The following is a 15,751-nucleotide window of genomic DNA, read 5'->3' as shown; positions in this document are numbered from 1 at the left end:
TCACGATAATGCGGAATTTATGTTACCGGCTGTCCCGTATTGGTTGCTTTATACGGCAATTTTCACCTTTTGCTTACTATTCTTTATGCCGCACGCGATATTTGCGATCACTCTCATGCGCGCGTATAAAATTTATGCCTCCATTTCCGCGTATCCAACCAGACTAAAAGAGTGAGGCATGTGTCCTGAATATACTGACAAAATGAAAAATTATTAAAATATTTCATACGAAGATTCCGTTCGAGATTATCAACGAGAAGTGAAAAGGAGTTTTATATTTTTAAATTTTATACTATAATATTAGAGACCTATTAATTGACGGTGACAAGCTAGATTTTCTTTACGTCAAGATTTTTTTCAGGCATTTTAGACATACAAAAATACAAAAAATAATTTTGTTTAAATAATGCTGATATTCTAAAACTTAATATAATAAATCTTTTACTAAAAGTTATTATTAATTATAAATTATATTATTTATTTACTAAATTATATAACAGTTGCAAAAATTTTTGTTTGTATTTTTGTCTGTTACATGACAAATAAGCAATTTGTAAAAATATTTTAACATTTTATACAAAGACTTTTCCACGTATTATATTGTAACTCTGTATAATTTGCATTACAAAGTTATTATACATGAAAACTTTTTTTACCTTTGATAAATTCACCTAAAAATATCAAAAAGTTATAATTCTGCAAGCTCTTGTTGTATTTATAATAACTAACATCGAACCGTAATGACGTCAAATAAAGACGATAATATTGTACGTTACGAAGAAATTTTTACATACATATTAAAATATTAAAATACTAAAATACGTGCTATACAAGCGTAAAATATTTACAGTCATCTATATAAGACTATAAGGAACTAATATATTCATAGATATGAAAGTGTAGACAGCGGTAATAAGTTAATAATTTAATGAGTTTTAAATTATTACTAAGGTGTTACATTTTCGATTGAATTGTTTAAGATATCTTTGTTGGATTTCTAATACATTTATGTAAGATTCCGTAGTTGTAGGAGAATGTTGAGCGCATCAACTAGATCTTATACAGTATTAATTTAGCATACACGGTCTGTACATTCCATTATAAAGAGCTCCTTTGCTTACTGGTGTACGTTGTTTGTGCTGCAATTTGCACCTAGGAAAGTTTACTTTCTAGCGCGACGTTCAATTGAAACATTTCCATTCACTTCTAAAATGTCACGACGATCACAGTGTAAATTATTAACGTGATGCACGCGAAATGTTTTGCGTCATTAATTTTCATTATCATTCTTGTGTATCTTTTGACGATAGATTATGTATGTGTAGCTACGACATTTGTAATTAGCACTTGTAATTCGTAATGAGCTCGTACACGCGAAACGGCGCAAGCGAATCGTTTCGCTCTTCCTAATTAAATACTACTTAATTTATTCTGACGTGTTTGCGACGTGTTCGTTGCAAATGAATACGTATCGTTACTGACCTAGCTAACTACGTGGTGACTCGGCAACTTAGTTATGCAGTTCGTTTAATAGCGCAATATGGTTTATAGATAGAAAAATCGATCTTACTTACGACTTCAAACATTCTTTCTATAGTAGTTACAGTCCTCTGAAATGCTGAGCTTCAACGCTATTCCCAATGAAATGTTACAATATTTGAACAATTCTAACATCATAAATAGTATACAAATATTCATAATCGTAATATAACTAAATCTGGATATATATCCAAAACATATAAATTTGGATGTACAGCGTATGACACCGGGGATGCGTTCCATGCATGTTATATGAATCCAGGTTATATGAGAGAGAGAGAATTCATGTTATACCAGTCACAAATATTCTACAGATTATGTATGCATATGGAAACACATATTTATATAAGATTTAAAGGTTTATTATAAAAAATGTAAAATAAATATTGAACATGCAGTAATAAAATATGTTTTATTCTACTTTAAAACAAACAAATATTAAAATTTTTTTGTCGTGTTATACGAATTCGTGTTATATGATTCCGTATTATACATATATTACATTATACCTCTTTTAATGTTTGTTGGGTTGACACACTGTCACCAGTAATTTAAGGCCGTCATTTAAGGCTCTTGTTTACTCTGCAGCCATCTTGGATCGATGAGAAGCGAGAAAATATATAATAAAAATGCTTGCAACGTACATTAAAATAAAATTATATTTTCAATTAAGTAGAGTTTGTAATCGACAGTAAAATATACTTGTAAAATATACTGAAAACTTCTTTTTTGTTTGGACAATCAATAAATAACCCACATATGTCGAACTGAATTGTGTCTCATCAACGACGAAACAAGCTGTTTGACAGCCAAATTAAAATAAAAATATTTGCTTTTACATATTAAAATTATAACAAAATAGGAGTCTTCGGTATATTTTAATACTACGACAGTTATTTTAAATATAAAAACACAGCACTGAAACGAAAATTGACGCTGTAAGTTAATTGCAAGAATAATTTAACTTTTTAACGGTTATTTTTTTATGTCTTGTAGTTCACAATTTTACCAAGTGCGACGCTGTGTGTGCTGTCAACGTGGACTTGGCAATCGAGCCAGCAAAAGCCTTAAACGTTGCTTTTCATCGGTATAGTCATCTCAAAGTGATCTGTTCGTCCATGACATGCATATTGATGCGTATGAGGTATGGAATTAATTTTGAATATGAGCTGCATGCTGTGTTTTAGTTATCTTGCTCATTTTTAAGGTTGACTTGATGCATATTTAGCACTAAAGCTTGTTTTATTTAGCTATTTCTAGCACCTATATTTTTGTTTGCTTTCTATTCATTAAGCTAGGCATATGACCATTACATCCAGCATGCCAACAAAATCAGCATCATATCATATAATTTGTGAGCTTCTTGACACTTCAGTTTATTTTAATTTTATATTTATAATATAAATATATTTTCACAACACCTCCACGGAAAGTTCGACTTTCCATGCCTGTAGAGAGAGGGGCGAAAGTGGCCAATTTCACGCCAGGGCGGCATAGCGAGCGGAAAGTAACCACTTTCCTCCCTAGGGAAGAAAATTGGGTAAAACTTAAGATTAAGGGCGACCTCACCGATTTCAATGACCTTGATATATGTTGTCAAGGTCATGATCCCAAGTGACCTTCAGAAGGTTTTAGTCGTCGCTCGTTATTCGTTAAAAAGTTATTAACAAAAAAAGTTCGAAAAATATAGCAGTTATTTTGAGTATTAGAAGGCATAAACGACTAATATGTATGTAGAAATAATACATGTATGAACGAAGGAAAGTCATTTAAAGCAGCGAATTGTTGCTTTCGGTTAAAGCAGTGAAAATTTTTATCCTTTTTATCCTTTACTAGATAACCGTTTTTTGAAATAATGGCAACATTATATCCCCTTACTGACAGTACATCTGACTAGAAACCATATGAATATACGTTATTGTTTACATATATTTAATTAAGCTTATATAATTTAATGTATTATTAATTATTTCTTTAAGTACTTTTATAAGTTTATTTATATCATCACATATTCCCAAAAACTCGTAAAGCTTTATTTTAAGTCGTATCAGTCTTGCAACAACGATTGACAAAAGATGACTGATAGACTTATATGAGCGCAAACACGCCAAATAGACCGAATACTACAAAATGTAAATAACCAAGGTCAGAAGCTAGTAATTTGCTCGTAATCTTGCTTATTTACATTTTGTGATATTTATCCCACAATATATGTGCCCAATATATGTAAACAATAACGTTTATACAATACAATCATACATTTACAATCATACAATTATGGTTAAAGCAGAGAATATTTTGTATTCATGCTTTCTAACATGTAAAATTGTATATATATACTTTTCTATACTAATTATTCTCTGCTTTAACAAAAAGACTGTTTAATATAACGATTCACTGCTTTAAATGACTTTTCTTCGTTCATACATGTATTATTTCCACATACATATTAGTCGTTTATGCCTTTCAATACTCAAAATAACTGCTATATTTTTCAAACTTTTTTTGTTAATAACTTTTTAACGAATAACGAGCGACGGCTAAAACTTTCTGAAGATCACTCGGGGTCATGACCTTGACAACATATATCAAGGTAGTTGAAATCGGTGAGGTCGCCCTTAATCTTAAGTTTTACCGAAAATTGATACTTTCCACCCGGCATAGCGGGCGGAAAGTATCAATTTTCTTCCCTAGGGAAGAAAGTAAGCCCTGGCGTGAAATGGCCACTCTCGCCCCTCTCTAGGGATGGAAGTCGAATTTTCCGTAAGTGTTGTGAAAAATATCGTATGCTCCTCGGGTCGAAAGCTTTTTCAGACTGTGATTTGCCGCCCGAGCCGAAGGCGAGGGTGGCAAACTTCACACTCGTCTGAAAAACGCTGCTTTCTTCCCTTGGTGCACAATATACTATTAATAATATTTAAATATATTAAAACAATATCTAAGTTGATATATTATATTTATAAATTTAGATATTTTTACATTGTCCATATATCACTTTTATTTTGTTACACAAATATTATTAATAAAATGATATTAAAGGGCTTACAATTAGAGCTACAATTAACTAGGTGTTTGTGTCGATATTCGTATATGTTAATAATTATTAAATATGAATTACAAACGTTTCAGTCTGTATTCAGATCATCTTCAGTGTAGTTTTGAAAGATTTTACATAGTTATAAATAAACGGTAATTAAAAATTACAAAGTACAAAAGTATATTATACACAAAACGCATTATTTGCAGTCTAACGCATAAAAAGCAAAGGTTTCTTCCATGGGCATGTCAAAAATTAAAAGTGAAAATATAGTGATATATGCTCCTTGTAATAATACATTGCACGTTTCATAGAATAATTAAATCGTTAGCGGAAAAATTCGCCTCGCATTAAACTCCCATTAATCTTGTCATTAATGACTCGATATCGAATTGCAATCGTCATATAGCTGGCGAACAATGAATTTATTGGTTTGCTTGCGAATTATTTGATAGACTGGGAAGATTGCGTCGATTTTGCAAATTCGCTCAAATTTACGCGACCGCGCCACATCACGATTATTATTTCCGACATGGGCGCGCAATTTTTACGAAAGCAAACAACGCTTTCATCCGGAGAAAATTTGTCGGACGTGTTATGTTGCCGGCCGGCAGTATTGTTCCATGATATCGCGATGATTAGCATTCGTCGAACAGCCTCGGGCTCTTGGACTGCATATTTCTAACGCATAATTAGCGAGGTGCTCGCGAAATCACAGTTATATTCGCAATGGGAAAATTGACATAACGTGCTTTTTGTAATAAAATAAAGGACCTGTAATAGCACGATCAAGAGATTGTTGAATTTTCAAGCGATTTTGCAGCGGCAATTTGTGACGAATCTAATCGGCGATAACTAGGCGCGCGATTCGCTGAACGAAATATCGCGTTTAATAGCGATCGCCAAGCCTCTATCCAACGGGCAGGCTGGTGGTAAAGTTCATTATCGTCGAGTCGAACGCGGCGATGTAACGCATGGATTCTATTAGTCGCTGAATTACTATGTAAATGGCAGGAAATTATGCAGACCACCTGATAATGCATATTGTTGAGCGTATTTTTCAAAGACAATCGTTTGGAGGCAGCGAATGCTTATTATGTTACACGAATGCATACATAATTAATGCGACAAAACGATGGTAAAACGTAATAATAGTTTTTCCGCATTGTGATGTAAGAGGAGTCGATTTTATTCTGATATAATATATAGAATTAAAGAACTGTTAGGGAAATATTCGCGACCGCGTCACGAAAATGCGGACTACTACAAGCAAATCGTACGAATAATGAGTTAAACAATCATGAGTATTAAAATGCAGGTTTTTCTAGATATTAATTTTATCAGCTTTTATACACTCAGGTTAGACGTCATTACTTTGGACTGCACTTTTTTAGAGGTAATAAATCGCGAATACGCGCGCACTAGTCATATATATGCAGCATAACCGAGGTAAATTTCAGAGAAGCGCAACAAGAAACTTTGCTATAATTCAAACCTCGTTTGATTAACTTGCTCGTTGCAATGTCATCTGCAGAACGATCGCTCTATCTGAGATAGAAACAGAAATTATATATTTCTTGACAGAATTATCGTGCGTACTGCAAGTATAACAACGTACAATCGTTGGTAAAATAATATTATTACGTATATTTTACATATAACTTCTAATAAATTGATAAAATGATATTTTATCCTTTACAAAAAATCTCTAACCCCATATCCGCATGTTTGCAATATGTCAAATAACGTCAAACAACCGCGGGCGGTGAATACGAATAGTAAAATTGGAGTTGTGAAATAGTTGATGCATCTCGTACACGAAAGCCCCAACCGAGAGATTATCCATCGTCCAGTCGCGATTTAATAACCCCTTTTTGCAGGCAAATAGATTATACGAGTTACGAGTAGTGGTTCTCCGGAACTGCGACAGTCCGCAATTAAGCCGGTTTGTACCGGAAACGATTGTCGGTCGAGAGGTACGGTCAAAGTGCGGCTTTGCTTACTCGCTCGGTAGAAACGCGCGAAAAAGAGGGTCTACACGGCAGAGAGGCGGGTTTAAAGAGACGAGGACGCGTCTACTGAATGTCAATAGGGCTTATTAAAGTCGACACTGAATCTGCGCGAGTTGAGTTTTGCATACGTTCGTTTTACGTCACACGGACGTACGTGGCACACTGAAAGAAAGAATGAATCACCGATACGGATACACACAGAGAATGCGTCATATGTGTGTGTATATTTCCTGCAAAGTACACATTCCAACTCATTGAAACAGCTTTTGGGGTGTTTTGTTGTCACGCGATCGAATAATGATTGACAATATGCCGTAAAGCTTATCGATCGTCGTACTACTTATAATTTTACGTGCAACACGACTTGTGTGGTGGAATCTAGAGATCTCTTGAGAAAAATATGTTGTGCAGAGAGGGAGAATTCGATAAATACGAATTTCAAACGTCAATGACATATCAATTATTGATATATAATTTCGTGGAGGACTCTTCTCGGCGCAGCCGCCCGCTCGCAATATTCCCCCAGCAATCGTTGCATGCAATTCAATTTTCTCGATCTCCCACTCATTGTTCGCTTCATTCGGCACGAGCGCTCCGGAAAGCAAGCGCTCTCGATCGCAAACGAAGAGAGTATAGGTACGATCGCGCTCGTCTCGTCGCGTTCAATTAACGCTTGTAGTAATTAACATCTCTAAGTAACACACTGTGCGGTATTTTTCCTCCGCGGAGAAGGACTCATTATATTATATGTCGCGAACAACGCCGTCGCGTCGTTGCCGCCGGTGATTCGTGAGTCCAACGCGGTCAGGGTAAACATATTACACACGAAACTAGCTTAAAGACTCGTAATTTTCGGTGTAAGGTGATTATGCGAATGGGATTTGGCTGGTGCGCCCGCGCGGCTTTTGTACGAAAATGAGATGCAAAGCGGATTGTAAGACGTAAGAACGACTGCCGGAAGTGGCTTGAAATTTTGAGTGAGTAATAATCGAGCGATGCGGTTCAAGTGGCCTATACGTAATATTATACGCGTATATACGCGAATGATTTCGTTGAAAGTGACTTTCGGGCGGGCCCGACAGAGCACTCGCTCGTTTTTAATCGCATCGCGTGTCTCGGAGAATTTTATTACACGTGCTATTTTGATCTTTCGTGTTTGCTTTAGTGAAGGGCTTAAAATAACGCTTTTTCTTTCTCTTTTATTCTTCGCGCACTCACATTCGCTTCTGTTATGAGAATACTATTTCAGTCCGAATATATTAATGCAATATCCTGTTGAACAACCCATAAGACATCCATGAAGCTTCATAGTTTCTCATAAAGTTAGATGGGTTAAAAATGTTATCTTTTATTGATATTCGAGAAGATACATGTGCACATGTGATATAAATAATATTTTTAATAACATCCCTCAGCTGATCGTTTCCATCTATTTTTACCTTCTATTTATGCCTGACAGGTTAATCGGTGATATCGAATATCGTCTGCAATAGTTGATGCAAATTTCACACCCGCGAGATAATACCTCGTGCGACAAGATTTCCGTTAAAACTGGATATTTAATTAATGAAACATTTTGAATTTTGACATAAAAGCGGTACGCTCGTTGATTCCCATTAAAACCAAAACCAGGTGTAATTAATTAAAGCGCGGTAAGATATTTTCTCACGCATCCATCGTACACGATTCTGTCGCGTATGTTTTATCGAAATATATGTTAAAATAAATATGTCTTCTCCCTCCCTCCTTCCCTTTCTTCCCTCTCTTGCTCATTCTCTCTCTCTCTCTCTCTCTCTCTCTCTCTCTCTCTCTCCCCTCTCCTTCTCTTTCTGTGCGTATCGATTCACGTTGTACACCCACGCAAGTCTCTGTTTCGCGCGTGTGCGCGCGCGAATGTAAATCTCTGTGCGTACGAGCGAGCGTTTTTTTTTCTTTTTTTTTTTCAATCAGTGATGCCATTGAATCCGACACTTTTCAATCTCGGCGCCAGGCGCCAGGCCTAAGCGGCCGTCGCGTCGTGCGCGTGCATCGTTCACGTAACAATCCTGCCGGACGCGCTTTGAAACGATCGACAAGACTCGCGCGAGAGATCGCGCGATTCAGTCCATTCGTCCAATTGTATTTCAGATAGGTAGCTACTGCGCGGACCTCGCCGTGAAACGTTGCGCGAATACCGATATTTGCCAGTGCACAGTGGTCAGACCACATTCGGCGTTTCGCATAAATGCAGATGAGCCCTCATCCCCAATCCTTTGTACATCTCGCGCGCGCGCGTATATGCGTGTACGTATATATTGTGCGCGAGATATAATTAAATCAGTCTATTCAGAGGGATCTACAAATCGTGGAACAAAGAGTGTGGTAGAGCGAGAAAAACCACGACTGTAGAACGATGGGAGATTGGGATTCTGGGAAAGGGAGTGAAAGAGAGGTGGAAAGAGAAACGGCATGACGAATTACGGATGACAGTGCTTTGATTATGAAATTGCGTGCAAAGGAACTCTCTTTTAATATCGTATTCTTTGACGCAACAGGCTTTGTAAATATTGCATTTCCTCAATATTATTTCCCGTTGGAAATAGAACTGCTAAGAGTTGTAATTACTGTTCCTACGAATATTGATGATGACAGAAATATATAAAAAAAAAATATTTTACATCTTCACGAAAATGTATAGAAAAATTCAAGATTCTCTGAGATGTTTTAAACTTAAACCATCAATCTACTGTGTCGATAGTTTAAGCTTATATGTAAAGTAATATATATAAAGTAACTAGAAGTTTAATCTTGAATTCAAATATAGTTTTTATTATAAGTTCTTATTCAAAGTATAGAAATATAGGAACAGAAATTGGAGTCGGACAAAATTCAAACGATTCTACTGAAGTATATAAAAATTAGGCCAGATACAGATCTGAATATATTTATGTTTAACTATCAAAATAGTTATGCAAAAGCATGATGATTGCTCTAGTAATAATATACATATATATTGCTCTAAATCTGTAAAAAGTTTTGACATCCAATATAATTATTTCGATGGTTAAACATAATTATTCTCAGATTTAGATAAATTTCTGGTTATTTCAGCAAATGAAAATCGCTCTTTCTATGTAATTGATGGAGGCTCGTCAACATGGGCAATGGCACATCTCTACGTCGTTATGAGAAGCGTTCACCGATAGGTACGCATTTAATGCGCATAGATAAGCGCGATTCTCCCCAGGGCCATTTATGTCATCCCGTCTCTCCACGAACCGTTAAATCGTGCTCCATGGACAGTAAGGGCAAGTCATCGATCATCATGTGATCATTCAAAGCAATCCGGCACGGTAGTCTCTGGCGCGGGCGAGATAGGTCGAAGATCAACCACGACAAACGACATTAACTCCCGCGGGATCTTCGTTGCGGGTGTCACTCGAGAATTAAGGATGACCACTGCCGTCTTCGTTATTTTCGGTTCTCAATATATTATTTTCGGCGCTATAACTTTCCTTCCCGTCTCTTCTTTACGGGAAAAAAGGATATTTTTTTTATTTGTCAGACAGGAAGATCGAGCAGTCGCGGTGCACTCATTCTCCCGTCTTCAGCGTAGGTGAAACTTAGCTTCGCTCGACATCTTCGACTATTTCAATAATTTATCTATTGTCGATATCTCTAAAGACGCGAACCGAAAATGTACCTGTCATTTGCATTAGTTTCGACATGCATTAGTACACATGTGTTTTCTTTCAATATTCAAGGGTGTTAAACTAGGTTTTCGAAAATGTATTATATTTTATATGTTTAACATAAAATATAATTATATTTAACATAAAATGAAACGCCGCTTCCGGCGAATACGAACAGTGGGAATACCTAATAGCATGGACTTGGCTTTTACCACGTAGGTAATTAGAGAGCTGTAATATTTGATAGGTGCATGTAGTCGCTACAATTATTCTCTCGCACTTCATATCCGCATCAATTTTACGCGCTGCTCGTAAATAGTTATTCTACGTGGCGGACATGCAAGAATGAAACTGCTATCACTTCGCGTTTCATGAAGATAAACGAGCGTATCATGGCTCTCCGACCTATTCAAATGCGATTCCGAGATGAAAGACTGTCTCAATTTCTTCCCGACACGCGTGCGTCGTCGCGACGTCTCTTTTACTCGTTGTCATCATATTTTTATTATTTATCAAACTCACAGAATACATCACACGCGTCGCGGTATTCAGTTGCGCGATGCATCGTAAAGAAAACGTAAATTTATGATAAATATTGCTATTTACAACTATCCCGTTACGTTATTTCGTTTGAAATATCAAGTTATGAAATATGAAGCAGCACGGACCGTAAAACATTTAGCACGATAAATTGTAATTTTATTAACATTTTTATTGAGAACGCTATAAATATAATTAAAGAAATATCGAGAAATTTTTTGAAATACTTTGCTGCAATTAAAGAAGGTACTTCTGTAAGTAAATTGCAGCGTAAGTAAAGTCAGAAAGAAGGTGGGGCTCGCCAAGCGCCATGTTCGACGAAGAATATATTTGATGTACCCTTTAAATATTTGCTAAAAGTTTGATGTGCAGATGATGAAACCTGCCGCAAATTTTATTATTGCTTTTTGCCTCTTGCCTCCGTCGCAGATGGTAAACTGTCCCAAGTCATAATCGTCCTTCTCGAGGTTCTCTTCCGCATGGTCGCCTTTCTGAATATCCTACTTACACTTCACTCCGGACTACGTGCATTATGATACAGGCACGCATTACATAAGGGGGTACATAAAATTACACTTCTTATGCATTATATAGAGTAACACACCATCGAGGGTGCATTGTAAATGAAAGTAAGTTTTATGTCATACTCTCGTTGTTTTAATTTTACATATTTTCGCGTTTCGAAGTTTATAGTTGAAAATAAAAGGTAAGAGGTGTAAAAGTTACGCTTTATCGTCGAGATAACCACTAATTGATATTTCACTTTATCCTTATGTTACATTTAGTTTAAAAAAAAATAGGTAAGATTTTGAATCTTAAAAGTATTACTTTAAATACTGCTATTACTCGTACGACATTTTAACTTATTTAAATGCTCTGCATAACGTGTTTCTGCAACATTTGGATGGATTTTATACACTGAGAAAAAAAATTTGTCAATTCCAAGAAATATTTAGTCCGATACGTTCAACTAAACATTTTAGTTAGTTAACTAAACATTAGTTGAATTAATTAATTCTTGATTAAAGAAACGAAATAAATTGTTGAAACAACTAATATTTAGTTAACTAACTAAAATGTTTAGTTGAACGTATCGAACTAAATATTTCTTGGGATTAACAATTTTTTTTCTCAGTGTAGGCCATCAACTGTACCGCGTCGCACAATATTTATATTCTTCTTTAGCTTATCTTTTTATTTATAACTGTATAATTTCTACCGAGAATTTTGTTAGAATTATTTAATTATTTATAATTATCTAATTTTTATTAAAAATTTGGTCAGAAGTATTTGTTGGAAGTATATGCAATTAGATTGTAAATTGTAACTAATAATGATGTAGCGAGTAAATGTCGTAAACGAGCAGATGAAGCTTGGATATATTACGGGGAAATGTTGTTCGCGGGAAATCTTTTTTGCGGCAAAAAAATGTCGGGATTGAGGTTTAATGGAGGCAAAACGTATAAGCGATTTTAATTATGCCGCAACATCGTGTGCCGATGTTGACGTGTAAACGTAAATTTCACGGCGCGGACGAGAAGATCGAGCGAGATGGAAGCGAGAGAGCCGCCGGAAGGAAAATATCCGGTCTTACTTTGACTTTAAAATCGACCTTAAGTGCTTGCTGAAAGCGTTGAATTACGATGTCAGACAGCTGAAGAAATACATATTTTTCCTCCGGAATAAAAATGTCATCGTAGGATACATTGCATCGTTACTATCGGTGCGCTTTTATCGTGCACGATAATATTATTTTGCGATTTTTTATAAACACATTGTGAAGTTAATTACACTCTTATCGATTTTTCGTGACACCATTAATTCGCGTGCGTGTGCACACCGCTCTAGAGAGAATATAAACATGTCATTTCTCTGAATGCTACATCGTCGACTAGTCAATATAGTTTTTCTTTCTCTCTCTCTCTTTCTCTCTCTCTCTCTCTCTCTCTCTTCTTTTCCATTCTCTGATCGCTTTAATTTTTCTCACATAAAGTTCCAAGTCACCACGTCGTTACAATCGTCTCAAAGTAAGAAAGAATCGACATGGAGAAGGTCAGTCTTTTCCGAGTACAGGTCATCCGAATGGCCGATTTTGCGAAAAGAATTCACGCGAGTTTCTGAGCTCTCGCTCGTTCACGTAAGGTATCTCTCGAACGAGTGTTCACTCCAATATCAATTAATCAGTCGAGCAGGTCGCTCGAGCATGAGACACGATTAACCGCAGTGTCTTCCTGTTTTTTTCACTTTTTGTTGAGCCGCGTCTGTGCTTTTCCCACCGGTTTAATGGCCGTGTTCCAAATTGGCAGTTTGTCGTCAAGGAAGTGCCAGGGATTGTAGATAGATATACGACTTCCTTGGATTATGAGCACCGACGAGTATCTTTAATGATCGAATAACAAGTTACTGAAACGCTTAGTATTATAATATTCTGCAGAGGCTGTGGAAACCTGATATTAAATCTATATAAACTGAATTTGTTTATATAGATTCGTTTATACAAGCCGAAAGAAGATGCCATAGTTCAGAAATATCATAGAAATATGAAACCAATAGTCACAACCGCTTCGGAATGTTTGCAACATAAATGTTGTATTTGATTATATGTTTATCCTTGCAAAACTGGCATTTTATCTCTATATCTGAGTGAGTAAGATGCCACCTCACACGTGTAATGGGAGAGGACGCGAGTAGGTGAGAAACATGCAACACATTAATAAATAAAGTGTAATACGCATACAAAAACATTAATTTATCTTTAACAATAAACCATTTAACAATTAATAATTGATAAACACAATTTCAGAAAAATTAATAATACAATAAAGCAAAATTAATAAGAAGAAATTGTTTATTATCTTCGACAGCAATTGGCAAAATTAATAAATTTTGCTTTAGATATACTTATACATTTATGTTGTAGCGTTCACGATATTTTAAAGAACTAAAATCTAATATAAGAATATTGTACATCAGTGTTAGTGTAAATAAAATGATCTGTCACGCTAATGATGTTTTTCCTGAAGTGGCATAAAAAATGAAGAGAAGATACCACTTCTGACTTTTTACAAACTAATGTCATAGAAGAAATGGCTATTCAGGTCAAGAGAACAGCCATTTAACGTGGTTTCAAAATATGTTAAATAAATTCACTTTTAATGAAACGAAATTATGTAAGTTCTTAACAAAGAAGAGTACAATATTATAGTCTATTCACATTACTTGGTTTTCCCGGAACAGATTTTCCCTGATTCTTCGAATTTAATCAAAACTGGTAGCTTGCATGCATGTACTCGTTGTATGAATCTCACATTAACGACTAGAAAACATTACCATCTATCGGATAATAAACAAAATATTAACAAAGTGATATCTTCCCTCGATTTATCTTATGAATAAATACTTTTGGATAAATACTAACAATAAGAAAAGAAATTATAATACAACAGAATGATTTTTTACAACTTCAAAAGCACGAATTTATAGGTTTGCTCACAAATATTCCGTCTCTTTTTCATTTCGTTTGTTGTTTTGTTTTTTATTTCTTACACATTTTTTCATTCGTTCTTTTTTATTCATCGCAACCTACTTTGAAAACTTTTATTTTTCATTATCAATCTTGCGAACTAAATTGGTATCTACATTTTCCAGATGCCTTGTTCTCTTTCTGGCAAGTTATATGATCACTGATATAAGATTCGAATTTATTGTTTAACACACATACACATTTTAAATTCTTTCAATTTATCAATTAAATAGATTATGATTATAGAGATTTTAAATAATTTAGAATTATAAAGTCAAAAATATAGAATAAGATTCCATTTAACTATTTTTATAGTTAGATAATTTGACAAAATTCTTGTCCTTTTAATTATTAGTTCAAGAATTAGCTCGAAATAGTTAGGAATTACAGGCTTTTGACACTTGTATTAAAGAAAAATCCATTTAAAAACTTTAATATTATAATTAATAAATAAAAATACGACCGTACATGACACACAATTAAATTACAAGAAAAACGTCGTAATTGGTCAAGACTGGATCTTGATTGCCTATAATATATATTTTTGTAAATTTTACGTACAATTTTTCGCCTTGGCAAACCACGCGCCGTTACTTTCGGACATAACGCAATCTTAACCAAAACTAGAACGGCACAATCACATAATTGAATTGAATTGAATTTTTCGCAACATTTCCTTTATACTCTACGTATCCTATTCTATATGTACATACATATATATACCGTATATTTCTCATATTCGTTTATTTCTTCTTTCCTTGTGTATGGTATAGTGTAATTAAATTGATTATCAATTTAATTATGTGATTGTGCGGTTCTAGTTTTGGTTAAGACTGCGTTATGTCCGAAAGTCCGGCGCGTGGTTTGCCAAGGTTAACAATTGTACATAAAATTCACTCAAAAATAATATTATAAGCAATCAAGATCCAGTTTTGACCGACTCTCTTGTAATTTGATTTAATATTATAATCTTTCAAACAAAATTTACAAATAAAATTAATTCTATTCATCTGGGATACCCCAGTAATATATTTGAGATAATATCCGTTTAACGATAGACGGACTAATATCGGGATACATACTAGGTACTTTGCATAAAATAACAACCCACGATTTGCACTTGTAAACCTTCCCCTTATAAGAGGTAACACAAGAGGGAGAGGCCACGACAGAGCCGCCCGCAGCCACCAATATTACAACGAAGAAAATGGAGATGAAAGGAGTTATTGCTTGTTGCGTAGGGAAAAGAAGACGCTCGAAATTCTTACTCTTTTAACCTTATCCTGTAATGCGATTGCGGAGTGTTCCGCATGCTATGTATGCCACAAGAGTTCTGTAGATATGAATGTTATGTGCCACGCGGTAACCGCTGCAGCGATTCGCGGCGGTGTCATTTTCGACACAGCATGCAATCGTCCCGGTTCGATTT

General features: G+C 35.2%; 1 protein-coding gene across 4 annotated transcripts in view; it reads left to right on the top strand.

Annotated features, from left to right (window-relative positions):
* Positions 1-15,751, top strand: part of Oamb (Octopamine receptor in mushroom bodies) — a 160,447-nt gene that overhangs the window by 76,747 nt on the left and 67,949 nt on the right. For all 4 annotated transcript variants that reach the window (XM_071771868.1, XM_071771867.1, XM_071771865.1 and 1 more), the window contains one exon: positions 2,536-2,683. The gene's annotated coding sequence lies outside the window, so the exon portion shown is untranslated. The remainder of the gene's footprint in view (positions 1-2,535; positions 2,684-15,751) is intronic.

Source organism: Temnothorax longispinosus, chromosome 2 (genome assembly GCF_030848805.1).
Source record: "Temnothorax longispinosus isolate EJ_2023e chromosome 2, Tlon_JGU_v1, whole genome shotgun sequence".
NCBI classification, from domain to species: domain Eukaryota; kingdom Metazoa; phylum Arthropoda; class Insecta; order Hymenoptera; family Formicidae; genus Temnothorax; species Temnothorax longispinosus.
Note: the sequence above shows the minus strand (reverse complement) of the source record. Positions and strands in the feature narration are given on the sequence as shown.